This window comes from Paroedura picta, chromosome 15 (assembly GCF_049243985.1).
Source record: "Paroedura picta isolate Pp20150507F chromosome 15, Ppicta_v3.0, whole genome shotgun sequence".
Taxonomy (NCBI): domain Eukaryota; kingdom Metazoa; phylum Chordata; class Lepidosauria; order Squamata; family Gekkonidae; genus Paroedura; species Paroedura picta.
Genome location: NC_135383.1, coordinates 7,993,733 through 8,011,534, shown reverse-complemented (window position 1 = coordinate 8,011,534; position 17,802 = coordinate 7,993,733). Strand labels below are relative to the sequence as shown.

General features: G+C 47.9%; 1 long non-coding RNA gene across 5 annotated transcripts in view; it reads left to right on the top strand.

The window, feature by feature from the left end:
* The window catches only part of LOC143824726 (uncharacterized), a 62,675-nt gene that overhangs the window by 30,843 nt on the left and 14,030 nt on the right, over positions 1-17,802 (top strand). Inside the window, exon 8 of one of the 5 annotated variants that reach the window (XR_013226850.1) lies at positions 17,191-17,336. The exons of the other annotated variants lie outside the window; for them this stretch is intronic. This is a non-coding gene — a long non-coding RNA (uncharacterized LOC143824726). Of the gene's footprint in view, positions 1-17,190; positions 17,337-17,802 lie in introns of those variants that run through there. 5 annotated transcript variants of the gene reach the window in all.

Below are 17,802 nucleotides of genomic sequence, written 5' to 3'. Positions count from 1 at the left end.
GCTGCCGCTCTTAACCACTACACAAAGGTGCCAAGATAGTGGTTACCATGCAGCTTCTCCAGGCTGGCCTGAGCACTGGGGCCTTCCTCTGCTTCCTCTGCTCATTCCCCCAGGTGTGCGTGTGGGGGAGCTCAAAGGGTTCCTGAAGCCATCAGCTCTGCTGGGATTTGTTTCCCAGTGACAATAATGGCCAGGTCAGTAAAGCAGCCTCTAATAAAAATGTCCTTGGTGGCTCCTCAAAAACAGACTGAACTGGTTCAGACTGCCAGGTGATCACATGACTGGTTGGTGGAAGGAAGACCATCTACTAGCAAGATGGTCACAACATGTGGTTCAGGCCTGGAGGAGGAGGAGCTAGGCCCATTAGCACTGGCTCCTCAGAACAGCATCTTAAGCAACCGTTTGTCGCCATGGCAATGGAGTTCCATGCTTCTGCCCTAAGAAGGCCATTCCAGATGGCCTTGGCTGCCCCCGATGAAGACATGTTCAAAGCAGTTCTGACACCCGTATGCACATGGCTTCCGTTTCTGTGTACCTTTCAGTCTAAGCGTTAAGGAGAAATGGCATTGTAAGAGATTAAAAGTGCCCTTTTAGGTCAATTTCTATCCACTCAAGTCAAAAATTATCTCTGGCCCTCAGCCTTTTGGGAGAATTTGGGCAGGGCGGGGGGATCGGGAAGGCCTCTGGCATATATGCGCAAACACTCTGAAATGTTTTGCCAGAATGTCAAAGTGACCCACATGGTTACCATGGTCAGATCCATGACTGTTGAACCAATATTTAGAGGCACTAATCCTCTGAATTTGGGAGCCAGGAGGGAACATCTGGGAGAAGGTCTCAGTCTCCATGCCCTGTTGATGGCTTCCCAGAGGAACTAGTTGGCCACTGTATGAGACAGGATGCTGGACTGGATGGACCTCTGGTCTGATCCAGCAGCAGGGCTCTTCTTGTGTTCCTTCCTTCCTTCCTTCCTTCCTTCCTTCCTTCCTTCCTTCCTTCCTTCCTTCCTTCCTTCCTTCCTTCCTTCCCATTCTAATTTAATCCTGACAAATGGAAGCTGTTTTGACTTTAAGTTTAAATCCCCTTGAATGCCTCCCAGGTGCTTGGGTCTGAAACGAAAAATTTGACAGGCTCCCCCATGTTTGTTATGCACCAAATGTATAGGGTTTTTTTTTTCCTTTTAACTAATGCTTGTTAGAAATTCCAGGCCTGGTCTATGGACCCTCTCTGTGCAATTATATAATCTTGTTATGTTAACATGAAAATTAAACACAGGAGATGAATCAGCTAAATTGGATTCACTTATATAGATCGAGAGCCCAGTGGCATATCCAGCGAGAGAACATGCCTGAGCATTTCGGAGGGGACATTTCAATCCGATTGCAGGAGGGAGGAGGACCAAAAATCTTGACCCGAGGGCTCGGCCGATATTAGCCAAAGCAATCAAGGCCAAGCCGCCTTCGCAGGTCCAGGTGTACTGTGGATGCTGCTTAAGAATATTAATTGCAGAACTGCATGGGAAACTGAAGAGCGGCAGAGGGAAGGCAAACCGGCCACAATCTCAGTCTGAGCCGGAGACCCCAATGGTTCCCTAGACAGCAGGGGTCAGAAGAGCATGGCCAGAATCAGAGCATGGCATTACCGCCCTGTTCTCAGCAGGTGGGTGCTCTTGCAAGTCAACAATAAACCCTCACCATTCCCAGATCGGTGACTCATCCCTGGTTTAATTATGTAGAATCATAGAGTTGGAAGGTACATCCTGGGTCATCTATTCTAACCTCCTGCACTATGCAGGACACTTACAAGCCTATCGCTCATCCACTGTCACCTGCCACCCCCTTGAGCCTTCACAGAATCAGCCTCTCTGTCAGATGGCTATCCAGCCTCTGTTTAAAAATCTCCAAAGATGGAGAACCCACCACCTCCCGAGGAAGCCTGTTCCGCTGAGAAACCGCTCTAACTGTCAGGAACTTCTTCCGGATGTTGAGACGGAATTTCTTTTGAATTAATTTCATCCCATTGGTTCTGGTCTGTCCCTCTGGGGCAAGAGAGAACAACTGTGCTCCATCCTCTATATGGCAGCCTTTTAAATACTTGGTTATCAGATCCCCTCTCAGTCGTCTCCTCTCCAGGCTAAACAGACCAAGCTCCCCCAACCTTTCTTCATACGTCTTGGTCTCCAAACCCCTCACCATCTTTGTTGCCCTCCAAACCTATCAGCCATTTTTGGAGGTGGGGGGGACTGTTGACATTGACCACATATGGTCATATCACCCGATAAACATTTCACAAAGTAAAAAAAAAAAACCATTCAAAATCCATTAACTTCCACCCACTCCGGAAACCCTTCCAGGGCCATCAAGAAACTTCAGGGTTTCATGAAACCCTGGTTGAGAAAGCTCGGGCTAGACCTTACTGCAAAATCCAGTGCTCAGAAATTAGACTAATAAAACAGCAGATGGAGCTGGTGAGCAAACAGCCGCTTCCAGAAGGAGCACCGCACAAGCAGGCAGGAGAGCTATGAGACAACTGCCTGGCTTTGGCATTGCAAGAAGAAGAGGCTTCTGGCTCAAGAGTAGAGCCTCTGCTTCCCAGGCAAAAGCTCCTGGGTTCAATCCCCATTGCAAAGAGTCAGGTAATGGGTGGTGTTCTTCAGTATAAGGCAGTTTCATTTTATGGGAGGGGCCACAGCTCACTGGCAGAGCCTCCGCCTGGCATGGCAAAAGTCTCATGTTCGATCCCTCACATCTCCAGTTCAAAGGTTTGGGTAGAAGGTAATTTCCTTCCTCTGCAGAGTCTTCCTTAGTGGTCTCCCACCCAAGTACCAACCAGGGATGACCCCACTTAGCTTCTGAGATCCGACGAGATCAGGCTGTACCATGATGCTGGCGAAGCTCCCCATAAAGCCTGGCATTTAGTATTTTAAAAAATTAAAAAGAGCAGGAAAAAAAGAAGAGAAAATCAGGATGTTTTTCAATTTTGTCTTCCACTTCCAGAGATGGGACAAGCGCTTCTCTTTCCTTTTAGATGTTTTATTGTGATATGAAACACCGGAAGATTTTTTTAGAAATCAGACTAAAAGGGATATTTAGTTCCCTTTTTTCCGGCAAGCGTTTGCATGGCAGACTGGTTGTGAGTCACCTTTTATGCTATGCTAACCTTGCAGGTCTTTATTCACAAAGTTCAAGCCGCCACCCGGCTTTCTGACAAACGACGTCTGGGCCCAGAGAAACAGAACGGCATGCTGGCCACTCGCCTTGCAGTTCTCCTTTGACCAACTGCACCGAAGTCTTCCCTAGGATTTCCTTTCAGTGAGTCACGGGGAGAACGATCCATGCTGCACTGAGCTCCGTGCAAGAAGTGTATCTACCCTCCTCTCCCCTTTCCCCGTCTCTTGAGACCAATCCCAGGAAGATGTTTGGGAGTCTCTCCTGTTAGAATCTGCAAGAGCTGTCATGTGCATGATTCAACAGCATACAACAGAATACCCTACAGGGGGCATCGGAGGAGAGGTGTAGTTAGCATATTTCGAAGAGGAACTTCCTGGTATTTTTAAAATAATCCCCGCCTGCATCCTGATTGGGTCAGTTGGAGACTTCCTGCTCCCTTAAGCATCACTTCCTCCCTGATCGTCTCCAGGAGTCCAACACTCAGACTGATAGGACTATCTCTCTCCTGGTCTACACTGTTGTAATATGTTGTCAGCTATTGATTTAGACTGTCTTTATTGTATATCAGGCTTTCTCGACCAAGGTTTTGTTGGCCGAGACCCTGGGCTTTCTTGACAGCCCTGGAAGGGTATCCAGATTTACAATAAAACAATTTAAAAAGTATGACCATATATGGTCATGTTGACCCCGCACCCACCCCAAATGGCCAATAATTTCAATCCGAATGTATTCTCTGTCCATTCACAGGACGCTTTGGGAAAGCTCTCTTGGATTGTCATTACCTGTGCAGAAGAATGAGAAGGGAGGGCCGGGACAGGAGCAAGGACTGTACCACTTTAGACCACAGGAGGAGTCATCTTTTTGACTGTTCTCCTACATCAAGTAAAATACCTCGAAGTTCAGGAGAATTGGCATAGCAGGCAGCGGACTGGAAGAAGGGCCTTCTCCTTGAAGTCCTGGCTGTCTGTGTCCGGGGAGGTTTTTTGGCATGAGTTCAAGAGCTCTAACCCCCCTCTCCGAGTTCAGAGTGCTTCAGCCTTTTCTTTCTTCTGCTGCATATGTTGATCCTGCTTAGACTGAATCCCGATCAATACACAGTCTAGAGAGCACCGGGGAAATGCATACCACCCTTTCATGTCTGCGGGGATAAGAGCTTGTGCTGAATAAAAAGCCAATCTGGAGCTCAGCCACCCTCTCGATCCTATGGGTTCGGTTGGGTCTAAATCAAAAGGAGCCCGAGCATAAACACAAGGAAAACGGTGCGTAATTGAGCGATAAAACATAACTTTAATAAGATTCGGGCTCCCCTGAATGTTTATGGGGCGGGCTGATCTGCCATTTCTCTCCCCCCCCCTTTCCCCATTCCCATTCCAGGTTGATTCGTACCCTAATTAGATGCCATTACGGCTCTCGTACAAATAATCTTTGGAGCCAAAGTCCGTTCCGCAGAGAGTGATCAGCCGATGGTTTAATTAAATTTTCATGTTTAATCTCCCTCTTTCTTTCCCTCTGTCTCCTTTTGCCTAATAAAAGCTAACACAGCAGGAGGCGCCATGGCTCGAAAGCCACAAGCCCAGAGTTGCAGGCCGCTCCCAGGCCTTCGTCTCGGCCCTCCTCGGTATAAATTACCCCACAATTTTCATATTAACCAAGGGAGACCTTCTGCCTTGGCCAGGCGAAGAGAACAGGGCTTTCCGCCAGCTGTAATGGAAACCATGTGCCGTGCAGAGAACATCCGACCGGCTCTGGTACCAAGAACAGTGGCAGATGGGGAGCAAAGTAATTTGTACCGTACCCCCCAGTCAGTCAAGTTGGAAGACTTCCGCAAGCCCAAAGGTACCAGCTGGCAGGTTGGGCCTGGGGATCTCTGGGTCACGAGAATACAGAGATCAGTTCCCCTGGGAGGGATGTGGTTGCTTTGGAGGGTGACCTGGAGAGGTCCCGCCCCTCCTCAAAACCTGCCATTCTCAAGCTCCAACTACCAATCTACAGAAATGTCTCCATCCAAAGTTGGCAAGCTTGCTAAGGAACTTAAGGTTGACCATTCTGGGTTGGGAAAGGCTTTTGTAAACCACTTTGGGACACCTTTGGGTAGCCAGCATGGTATAGTGATTAAGAGCGGCGGTTTTTAAACTGGCGAGCCGGGTTTGATTCCCCGCTCCTCTACATGCAGCCGGCTGGGTGACCTTGGCCTCATCACAGTCCTGATAGGGCTGTTCTCACAGAGCAGTTTCTTTCAGAGCTCTCTCAGCCCCACCTCCCTCCCAAGGTGCCTGTTGTGGGGAGAGGAAGGGAAGGGGATTGGAAGCCGCTTTGAGACTCCTTCTGGTAGAGTAAAGCGGCATATAAGAACCAACTCTTCTCCTTCTTCTGTTCTGACCAAGCAGTAATATCAGGGCTCTCTCAGCCCCACCTCCCTCCCAGGGTGCCTGTTGTGGGGAGAGGAAGGGAAAGCCATTGGAAGCAGCTTTGAGACTCCTTGGGGCAGTGAAAAGCGGGGTATAAAAACCAACTCTTCTTCTGGTGGAAAGTGAGATATAAAAAAACCAACACTACTCTCACTTCTAAAGTTCTTTGCAGGCCGTATAAGAGCCCTGGATGGGCCAAGTCGGTCCTACATGTCACGTGTTTAATGCCCTTCGATGGCCACTAGGGGTGTCAGAGAGCACTGAGGGAACCCTTCCCTCCTCATACTTGAACGTTTGTTAACGCAACCTCTGCTGGGGGAACGAAGACCGTTCCTCATCCTGCTTTGGCACACGTGGCTTAATATGCTCAGCTCCAGCAGGAGCCTCCCGGCTTCTTGCATGGATTGGGGAATTTTTTCTCTTTTTTTTAAAGAATCATTTCGCGTTCCCGCGTCGCTTTATGATTTTATGTTTAAGTGTCTCTCGCAAGTTTGAAATGTTATAGTTAATTTAGGGCAATAACATTTAAATTATGAATCATCTGCCATAACTATAAATTATACATTTTGTGCAAATGAATATTCAAGCCCTCCATTCAAAGCGGCAGCTGGGCTTGGAGAACGCTCCCGTGCAAATCGCGCTCTAAATCACGGGTTTGTTTTTTAATCTTAATGGAAGGCTCAGGAGGGCCCGCCCACAGCCCCGCAGAGGGGCTCCTCGCCTTCCCGTACACTGAAGGGTCCATGCAGAACAAACAGAATGGAATTAATATCATTCACTGTTAAGTCTCTGCCAAAGCGAGGGAGGGGGGTGGGGGGAAGCAAGCCCTGCATGGATGATCCATTTGAAAAACAGAAGTGGAGAACAGGGTAGAGTGACGTTCGGACAGCCGTGCTGTGCTTTTCTTCTCCCCGAAACAATTCCACGTGTTCTTCTATGCAGAACTTTCACTTTGCGCAGCATGTCAGCATGGCCCATCCATGACCTGGGCCTCGCTTGCGTTGTGTTTGCATGAGCGATTGTGCTGGGAAGGGAACTGTATGATCCCCTTGCAACTAATGCAGAGATGAGATACGTTCTCTTATCCCTGGCAGAAGCTGTCTGAAGGAGGCAAGGCTGGAACATTGCATCTTGCAGGGAGCCAGCAGGCAGCCTCATTTCTGCATGGGTATTTGTTTAAAAATAGATTCAGATGGGTAGGCGTGTTGGTTTGAAGCAGCACAATAAAATCAGAGTCTAGTAGCACCTTTGAGATTAATTCAAGGCGTGAGCTTTCGAGTGCAAGCAATCTTCCTCAGACTAAGAACTCCCTATATGACAAGTGGGAATATATAGTACAAATGAATTATGTTAAATTAGTAAACTATGTCACACATATTCCCACTGTCATGTAGGGAGTTCTTAGTCTGAGGAAGAGTGCTTGCACTCGAAAGCTCACACCTTGAATTAATCTTTGTGGGTCTTAAAGGTGCTGCTGGACTCTGGTTTTATTGTTTAAAAATAATCATGGAAGATTGGCGTTTTGTAACAAATGAATGGGTTGTAACATTGATACGGTATGTGAGGGAGGGTCATACTCCAAATTGGGACTCCCTACCGGTGCAGTTGCTATTTATTTATTAACTTACTGTTTTAAGAGCCTCTTGTGGCGCAGAGTGGTAAGGCAGCAGACATGCAGTCTGAAAGCTCTGCCCATGAGGCTGGAAGTTCGATCCCAGCAGCCGGCTCAAGGTTGACTCAGACTTCCATCCTTCCGAGGTCAGTAAAATTACCCAGCTTGCTGGGGGGTAAACGGTAATGACTGGGGAAGGCACTGGCAAACCACCCTGTATTGAGTCTGCCATGAAAACGCTGGAGGGCGTCACCCCAAGGGCCAGACATGACCCGGTGCTTGCACAGGGGATACCTTTACCTTTTTTTAACTTACTGTATTTTGGGCTGGGATTCTGACCGACGCTGATGGCTAATGATTCCCTTGTCTACACGCTGTGCCTGGGAGCAGGACACTAACTTGAGGCAATCAGCAATGTTAGTTCAATGCATTGCTTGGGCCCTACTGTACAAAATCCACTGAAGCTTGGTTGGGTGGGTGGGCAGGAGGCCGTAGGAACAGAGAAACAAGCAGGGTGGGAAGAGGCTGTTCTGAGGGCATGGGAGGAGATTTCAAAGGAGTTCTTTCTTTGCTTCCTAAATACATCATCTGAAGCATTTCTGTTCTTTGACATTTCTCAGGGCTTTCAGACAGTGTTTTTGAAAGTGGTTGGCAGTTCAGAAAACTGCCTGTCGTATAATAAACAGGGCCCCAGCGGCTAGGGAAGGCGAGCCGAGTTCAGTCACCGAGAATGGCAAATCACTTACCTCACTGTGTGTCTGTTATGGGGGCAGGAAGGGAAGGTGATTCTAAGCTGTTTTGAGATACCCAAGGTATGCTGGGTGACCTTGGGCCAGTCATGGTCCTCTGAAAGCTCTCTTGGCCTCACCCACCTCACAGGGTGTCCATTGTGGGGAGAGGAAGGGAGGGCGATTGTAAGCTCCTTTGTGATACACAAGGCCTGCTGGGTGACCTTGGGCCAATTCCAGTTCACTCAGAGCTTTCTCAGCCTCACCTACCTCACAGGGTGCCTATCATGGGGAGAGGAAGGGTAGGTGATTACAAGCCACTTTGAGACTCCCTTTGGTAGTGGAAACTGAGGTACAAAAGAGAAGTTCTTCTCTCTTCTCAGTGGGTAACCACCTCTGTGCAGCTTCCCCCTTGAAAACTGTACAGGTTGCCTCGGGATGCTCGATTCCCTGGACAAGGAGAACCCTGGGCTGGCGTCCCTCCTTGTAGCCCCTTGAAGGTGCTTTCTCTAAGCAGCCGCCGGGAGAGCAGGGAATCAGAGCCCCGCTCCAACCCCGCCCTGCTCGACATACAGCCATCCGGAGAAACAAGCAAAGGAAATCTCTTTAACAAATCTCTTTGTCGTGCATAATTTACTTTTACACGGCAAAAGGTATATTGCTGATTAGCGGAAACGGCATATGCTCTTTTCCTCCCGATTCGGGCCCTCTGATTTCCAGCCTGCGCCATTGTTCCATCTGGCACTTAACTGACAGCGAATGCTGAAGGAAGCAAGCCTCTCCTTGCATTAAAGTCAGATGTTACTAAAGAATTTATCAAAGTGACAAGACTACAAAAGCCAAGCATTACAGCTCCGGCGTTCCCTTGCCACTCACAAGGAAATAAATGGAAACTTGGATCTGGTTCAGGGTTTTTTTTTCCCCACTCTCTTTTAATTTTCGGCATGCTGGTAAACCACCAGTATGGGGAGAGAGATTCTGCAGCAGAGTTTCCCCGACTCCCGTTCAATTTTGTTCAAAGTTTCCTTGCTGCAATGTGGCGAGCGATGAATGGATTTGCATCAAGGGGTAAAGGAAACAGGAAAGCCCCCAAAAGCATCTATGTGAGACTACAGAGGTGTACAAACGCCAAATGCCAATACAGTTTCAACAAAAAAAGGAAGAGAGTTTGAAAACCATTAATCTGGCTACCAGATTTTAAAAAACCAGAATTAAAAAAATACATGGGACTTTAAACACACCTCACAAAAGTTCATCAGAGAAAACAAGCAAGACCATGACTAATGGACTTTCTAATGAACTCCAGCCAGACACAGGAAAAATACTTCCTAATAGACTTGCTAATGGACTGTTGGGTAGATCTCCTCCCCTTTTGATTGCAAAAACATTCCTTTATTCATTCCAACTGCCCTCACTTGCTATCCATTGCCATCACTGACCCTCAATAATAGAGTGAAACTGCCACAAAGGCTAGAGAATATTTAAAAGGGACATGGTCCCACCCATTACGTGATTCCTGATCGGAAGAGATCGATCCTGTTGCCAATCCAGGAAGAATGAAGCATCAGCCCTTAAAGGAACTAAAAAGTTTTGAATGTCCGGGCATCTGGGGGGCTGGGGTGCAAGAGGGTCAACCCAAAATATATTTGTGGCAAGTTGGTACAAGACAAAGAAGAAGGAGAGTAAGGAGGAGGAAATAATACTTTGTGGGCACAGATTTGCAATTCCTTCTGGCAAAGACTAGAGGGTCAGAGATGTTATCATCCTGTTCCTTTTTCGGCATCATAAAAAAAAGCAAATGACAAATTGTTCCCTTTGCACTTCAAAGCATAACAGAACACCTTCCCCCCCCCCTTTTTTCTGTGCACTTAGCCTTTTAAAAATAGGTTTTAATTTTTTTTAAAAAAATCACCTTTATATCAGTGAAGGAATAGCAAATTCCAAAGGAAATCTCTCTCCTTCCTTGTCTAAACGATTCTTCTCCCAGGGGGTAGAAAATTACTGAAAATGATAACAGTCAGGAACAAGAGAAATCTTAAACCCTAACCTTTATAGGGCCTTCATAAGCACATCAAATGTGATTCATTTCCCTTGCAAATCTTTGCCTTGCAAACATGTGAATGCAAAAGCCTTCAAAAAAAAAAAAGCAGTTCGGATATTAAGCAGAGACAAATTTAATGTTTATTATTAATCCCTGAATAAAATACTTGAAACCACTATGCCTTTGACAAGGATGGATGACACCAGGTATGTGGATAGACTCCTAGAGTTGGAAGGAGCTGGACCGGCCATCTAGTCCCACCCCCCTGCTCAATGCAGGCTCAGCCTCAAGCATCCAGGATAAGGATCTGTCCAGCTGCTGCTTAGAACCCTAAAATCGGAAGGGTCCGGATAGGCCATCTAGTCCCACCCCCTGCTAAACTCAGGTTCAGCCTCAAGCATCCAGGATAAGGATCTGTCCAGCTGCTGCTTAGAACCCTAAAATCGGAAGGGGCCGGACAGGCCATCTAGACCCACCCCCTGCTCAACGCAAGCTCAGCCTCAAGCATCCAGGATAAGGATCTGTCCAGCTGCTGCTTGAAGACATGGTTTTTTCTGCAGGCCTCAGCTGGAAGCAAAACCCTGGGTTCCAGGAACATTCCAGCCTGTCCCTCTTCTGCCTGTGGTCAGTGTACTCAGAGCCCGGCTCGCCTGTCGGAATGAAAGCCGAGGTTGTTAGGAAAGCAATAAAGAGCTAACAAAACAGACGTCCGTCTCTTGTGATCGAGAGATGACCCGCGCTGAACCGAAAGCCTCAGATGGCAGCCGAGACCGTCCCTGTGCCTCCCGGCATACCGATGGCGGACAGCCTGCTTCCTCGCATCGCAATTACCAGTTGCCAGGCCCGCCGCTGGGGAAGACAGGCGGCTGGCAGGCGGGAGTCTGTCGCCCAGCGAAGAGCCAGTGGCGTTTGGCACCTGGGGGACGAGTCTCGTGAAGGCCTGCGATGACCCTTCCAAATTTAACTCGTTGGCGTAGCGGCGGAGGCAAAATGAGCAGCGGGGCTTCCAGAGTTGTTCTCTCACACACTCCGGTGAAGCTGAATATCAAGCGAAACCCCCTCTGGGTTAAGTGGATTGATCCCTGACCCGACTCCAAATTGATTTCAGTCTGGTTCAAGGAAGCCGGCGCTGGGGGTTGGGCCGGGAATGCGGACTCAGCACTCCGAATGTGTAATAAAGGACTCGGCACAAGCGAGGCCTGTCAGGCTATTAAAGGAACCCCCGGCGTTGACCCAGCTGGAATGCTGCACAGGACTCTGGTGGCTCCATCTAGCGCCTGCCGACTTCCAGGCCTCCCCCGGCATTCCAGCTCCTCTCCATGTTACGGAGATTGGTTCCTTTGGAGAAAATGGATGCTTAGGATGGCAGACCCTAGGACGTTGTACTCCACTGGGGTCCCTGGCCTCCCCAGGTTCCATCCTCAAATCTCAAGGAGTATCCCAACCTGGATCTGGCAACCCTTCCTCCCCATGCCGCCCCAGTAGCCAAGGTAGACCTGGCAACTTTAGCTCCATCTCAGAAGCTTGTAAAAACTGCTCTGCTAGATCAGACCAGTAGTTCATCTACCAAACTGTGGTTCTCCAGGTGGCTATGGGATACATGGTGGCAGAGGCTCATGGGAATTGTAGTCCATGGACATCTGGAAAGACATAGTTTGGCCACTTCTGACCTTGGGGGAAAGAGCCAGCTTGTTGTGGGTTAGGAACAACGGCCTCTAATCTTGTGAGCCTAGTTTGATTCTTCCTCCTCCTCCATATGCCTCTAGCTGGGTAACCTTGGTCTAGTCACAGTTCTCTTTGTTCTAGCAGAGCAGTTCTCTTCAAGCTCTCTCAGCTGCACCTATCTCATGGGGGGGGTCTGTTGCAGGGAGAAGAAGGGAAAGGTGTTTGTAAGACCCCTTCAGATAGTGAAAAGTCGAGTATAAAAAACAACTCTTCTTCTTCTTCTTCTTCTTCTTCTTCTTCTACTCCAGCATCCTGTCTCACACAGGGGCCAACCAGTTCTCCTACAAGGCCTGCACCTTTTCATTTCCAGATGTGAGGATTGAAGCAGACCCCTTCCTTCAGAGCAGTTTCTCTGCCACTGAGCTACAGACACTCCCCAGGTCTATGCAGAACCTGGTCCCATTAACCACAGTGGATTTAGACCAGCCTTTTCCCAACCTTTGGACCGTGAAGGATCCACTAAAATAACCTTTCAGACTTTAAGGAGCACCGGATGTGAGTTCACCTGGCCACACCTCCTGCCCCGCCCCCTCATGCCCCTGGAAGTGACATCACCACTCTCGTTAACAAACAGGCTCAAGGAGGCTGAAGGCGGGAGTAGACGTGCAGGCTCCGCCCCTCCATGAGAGAACTCATTCATACTTGGGAGGGGAACCAATGGAAGCAGATGGATCCCCACCCTTTGGCTGAGTCCATTAAGGCAGGAGGGGGAAGGGCACAGACCCCCCCCCCCAAGTTTTGGTGGACTCCTGTTTGGGAATCCCTGCTGAAGCCACACTGCCTCGGCATTACAGTGTCTGATGTGACCTTTCTCAAGACCAACCCTGCGCGCAGGTTCTCCTGAATCCCCTCCTGTGAGTGTCAATGCCGTCGGCTGGCATCTCAAATGCCCCAGCCAGCCTCTTCTCCCTTTCTAGCCATCTGCCTGTTCAGGGTAAAGCTGCATAAAGTATTTATGAATGAATGCATAGGAGGGACATAAGGAAGCGCTTGAGCATCCCCCCCATCACTTTTCCAGGTTGCAAAATAACTATCCTGTCTGGTCCGCTGAAGGATTGCCTATTCTTTTCGGCTCTATCTCCGTTCATCGCATTCCGCGTGGGAAAGGGATAATTTATCTCGATAAACATTTATTTTTCAAATGCTGCAATAATACTTGGATTTATTCAAGTGCTCTCTTGGAAGGCAATGCTTTCTTGGAAAAAAATAAAATAAAATCTTGAATGCTTCTCCTCCCAGGAAGGTGATGTCCTTTTCTAACCTGTGCAAAACCTTTTTATTTTATTTTCAGACATATATACACACACCTGCTTCTGGGTCCAGTGACCAAGTCCTGAAACTCAGGGCGGGGATACACAGAGAAGGGGGTGGAGCTATGCAAATAAGCAATGACTCCATGTCTCCTACCCGGTTCCTTGGGACAAAGTTGAACGGTTGCAATTTGGGGAGCAAATGAAAAAGTGAAATTCTGCGTCCTGCCCCCGAGACAGGAGTCACCATAGTACAGAAGCAGGTGGTATAAGCAAATCCCAAATGCACCAAACATCTACTCCCTTTCTAGCCATCTGCCATGTAAAGATGGAGGAACTCTGCACAGGGTGGCCTTGGTGGAGGGGAGACAGGGATGCCAGCTGAGCATGTGAGCTCATTGCCGGGGAGGAAGCAATGGGGAGGAGTCTGTAAGTACCATTGTCTCACTGGTAAGCATATGTCACTTCCTGTAAAATCAGGAAATGACATGAGAGACGCTCTAGTCTTTTACAAAAAAAACCTAGTCTTTTACAAAAAAAACCATAGAGTTTTACAAAAACCATAGCGTTTTTGTAAACACTAGAGTAACGGTGGCCAAATTGTGGCTCCCCTTGGCAGGGTTTCATGGTAATTGTAGTCCATGGACATCTGGGGAGCTACAATTTGGCCATTCTTGCATTAGAGCATGTTTTGGCTGGAAGTGACATCAGAGCACCCCCAGGATTCTAGCACCCCACACACACACATGCACACACACACACACACACACACTGCCTCCTCTGGACACTGATTTCTTCTCTTACCTTCTTCCCAGTTCCTGCAATGTATTGTGGGATCAAGGTAGGTACTGTAGGATCAAAGTAAGTGTACTGACACGGGGCATGTCTAATCCATTCTGACTTTTGGGGCAGCTGTCATTTATCTTATTCGGAGCATTCGGAATGTTTCTCTTGTTTTCCTTTCTCTCTCGCCCTATGATTTCTTATATTCGGGCAGTCTCTCCACGTCTGGAAGACTTTTTAATGCTTCTTGCAAATCTTGTTGGAACCAATCTTTCCAGCATGCAATTCTGCACAGATAGGTCTGATTTATTCCCCCAGTCTGGCTAACATATACAGAGTCAGACTCTCTCCCCACGATTTCCCCTTGGGAAATTCCTGCAGGTGCCTGGGGAGAAAGGCTGAAGTAGTGCATATAATTTAGGAAGGGCCCTCCATGGGGATATGATTTGCCCGGGTCCATGGTCAGCACACCCACATCCTCCCTTTGCTGTGAAGTTACTTCCTTCCACCCAAATTTGCAATGTAAATGTCCTGCTTCACTAAGAACAGAAGGGCGATATGTCAGTTTTTAACTGTAATATTTCGATGATATTCTCTTGCCGTTTCATCTTCTGATGGGTTGTGAGCCATCCAGAGGCTGCCTGTGAGGCGGGGCGGCCTATGAAGTAAATAATAATAATAAATAGATAATAATTTTGCATCTTGTACCAGACTGGGTGCTATTTCCTGGCTCCTCTGGAGTTGTGGCATGCACCCAGCCCTGGCGAGACTCTCATGTCTGCGTTTAGTTCCTTTTGGAGCAATTCGTACGCCGCTACAAAGCCTGAAGTGCTTTGTTCAGCATTTTTAGCATTTCTGCCTCTCCTCCTGACACTTGGCGCTCAACTTGGCCGCGTTTCCCCACCAGGAGATCAAGTGTTTAAAAACAAGGATGTGAAAGAGAAATCTGGCTTTTATTAAAACGACTCCATCATTCGGAATGGATGCCTCGGAGTGTTCTTCCTCCATTCATCCTCATAGACGTAAAATTATCATCTCGAGGAAGACTGTTAATAATGCTGACATCCCCCCCCCCACCCATCAGTCAACTTAATTCACAATATAACACTTCCCACAATCCAATTACGCCAGCCTGACGACTGACATTCGGTTCAACGTTCTTGTTCATGCGGAAAAGAGGATCAGAAAACGGCGCAGCTTTGAGTGATTCATTACGAAAGAAGCAACGGATCGGGTCTAAGATGTCAACTTGGCAATGTACAGGGCAAAATGCAACCAGAACGCCAGCTTGACTACCTCAACATCCTTTTGGAGTATCCGCAGTCCCTTGCAAGCTTTGACCAGACGGTCCCTAACGGTGGAGAAAGTTTGCTGCAGAGCCACCATACGCTGATGCAACACTGTGTATCAGACCCGATTGGAACAGCAGAAGGTCCAACGGAAACTGAAGGCAAGCGGAAGGATGTTTCGGAGCGGAGTCATCTTGAAGAGTCAGAGTAGGGGGGCCCAAACGGTGGCTCTCCAGATGTCTATGGACTTCAGGCTCATGGGAATTGTAGTCCATGGACATCTGGAGAGCCACCGTTTGGCTATCCCTGAGCTAGATGCGACTCTAGTCGCAACTGAGATACCAAGTACAGTCGGGAGGGGGAGGATAAGTTTTCAGGTCAAACCTACCCTGAAAATCTTGCTCATCTCTAAGGTACTAGAAGGAAACTAACCCAAGCCAAGTGAGGCCTGTTAGGTTCCCCATATCTGCCAGATGCACATGTATGATACAGGCTGCCTCACAAGGTGGGGAGCTCCCCCTCATTGGCAGTCTTCAAGTAGCCACTGGATGAAGACTTCTCCTGGATGCCTTAGGCTGATCCTGCATTGAGCAGGGGGTGGGACCAGATGGCCTGTCCGGCTCCTTCCAGCTCTATGGTCCTGCATTGAGCAGCGGGTTAGACTAAATGGCCTGTCTGGACCCTTCCAACTCTAGGATTCTGGACCCTTCCTACTCTAGGATTCAAACATTAAAATGCCCATTGGGTGAACAAGCTGGGGACCCCTGACTAAAGAGGTTGCCTGTATAGTCCCATAAGATGGGGTTTGTGACAGCGTGCAGATGCAGCATGACACTCCTGACTCGGCTCACCAGATTAGAAGTCCACGCTCCTAACTACTACACCAAGCTGGCTTGGTGTAATACAGGGCAAAAATACAGGGCAATGCCATTATAGGAAAACCTCCCCGTCAGCGTAAATGTTCCATTGCTCTTGCAAATGTCTCCAGTTCCTTATTTCCTCCAGCATCATTTATATGCTATGCAGAGTCTAGAATCGATGGATAAGCCACTTAAATATAGGTCAATCTGCATATATTGATTTAAGGAAATTGAGACAGTAAGAAGAAAAATATCTGTGGAAAAAGCCAATTTGAACAGAGGACGGGGAAGAGGATTTGTGGTGTCGGATGCTCGATTGTTCCAAAACATTTAATGAGTTTAGGATTGTGAGTGAAGCTGGCTTTTTGCAACCTAGATCCGTCATCCTGCAGAGTCGTTTGTTATAATTTAGTGTCTTTATTATAATTTTAATCACTTGATTTGTACACTCTACAATATTCATCTCTTTCCTGGGAGAGTCGCTCAGTTCATGATAAAAAAGGAAGGGAAAAAAAACAAGTCCGAGGACTGAGAGGAGGGTTGGAATTTCAGATGTGATTTGGGGCCTAAACTGCTCTTCGGAAGATGCAGTATTGACCTTGACAGGCAAATGGTCCAACTCAAGAGCCCTGGTTGCAGTCCACGAAAACCTTTGAAAGCCAAACATTATAGGTACTTTCAACATGCTGAGCTGTGCACTTTCAATCCACTTTCAATGTACTTTAGTGATCACCCGCAGTCCAGACTCAGAGTCAAAACTCCCTTGGCCAGATAATTGAGCTACCTTGCAAGAAGCTGATATTCTGGCCATCTTGTCTGTCTTTAAGACCCTACTGGATTGGACTCTTGCTCTTCTCCTGCAAACCAACATGGCAACCCACCTAAAAACTACGGACCTTGTTTATGATGGATCTGTAGGCTCGGTGACTGATTTAAACAACTGTGCTGTGCTGAGCAGATTTATTTATCGTATCAGGACAGGGATGGCCCACCTGTGGCTCTCCAGATGTCTATGGACTGCAATTACCATAAGCCAATTCCAACTGGCCATGCTGGCAAGGGCTCTTGGTAATTGTAGTTCATGGACATCTGGAAAGCCACAGTTTGGATGTCCCTGTATTATAAACAAAAACAAAAAGGAGTACAAAGTAACAATTATGTAAGAGAGGGAAAAAAGGTCAATTGACCATGTAAGGTCAATGAAAAAACTTAGCCATGTCTTCTTGCTCTTTCGTTATACCTTTATAGTTTTGGATGTCTACAATAATTTCTGGTTCAACTATTTCCAGAACCAATATACAGGTATAAAATATTGCTTTCTCAGGAACCTGTTCAAAAGCCATGCATGGGTTGATGAACCAAGCAAACCCCTACTGAAAACCAGCTCCTTGTTCGTGACGGGCAAACAGGATGTGAACCAAACCGCTGGCATCCAAGTCTCTCTACAAGAAATTATCAAGAGAGCTGCCGACACGGCTGGCTTCATGCTCATGCACAACAGTCACATGGTTTCTCCTCACACGACGACGCGACACTTCTCGTCCAGCAGCTGACAGAGCGCAAAGACTTGAGTGAAAATAGCGGTGCCTGAGGTAACGTGACTGTTCATTCAGCCGGCTCACCATGACCCACGCCTGTTCATTCAGAGGTGAAAGTCACTGAGCGAAGCTCTGAACAGGCAGGTGATGAAGCACCCCTAAGTGGCCACTGGTTCCTGAGATTAAAAATCTCTGGGCTTGATTGGAAAGAGGCTCAAAGAACATCCGTGAGCCAAATTTCTCAGGATGTGTGGTGGGGGTCATACACCTCCCCAAAAGGTGGAACAGGGAACAGCCATCACACAGTTTAGCAGTCCTCTCCTGTTGCCCTCACATTTTAAAAATCCCTGCCTCTGAGTCTCTGGAAGGGGGGTCCGTTCTCTGTCGCTGAGTTCTTG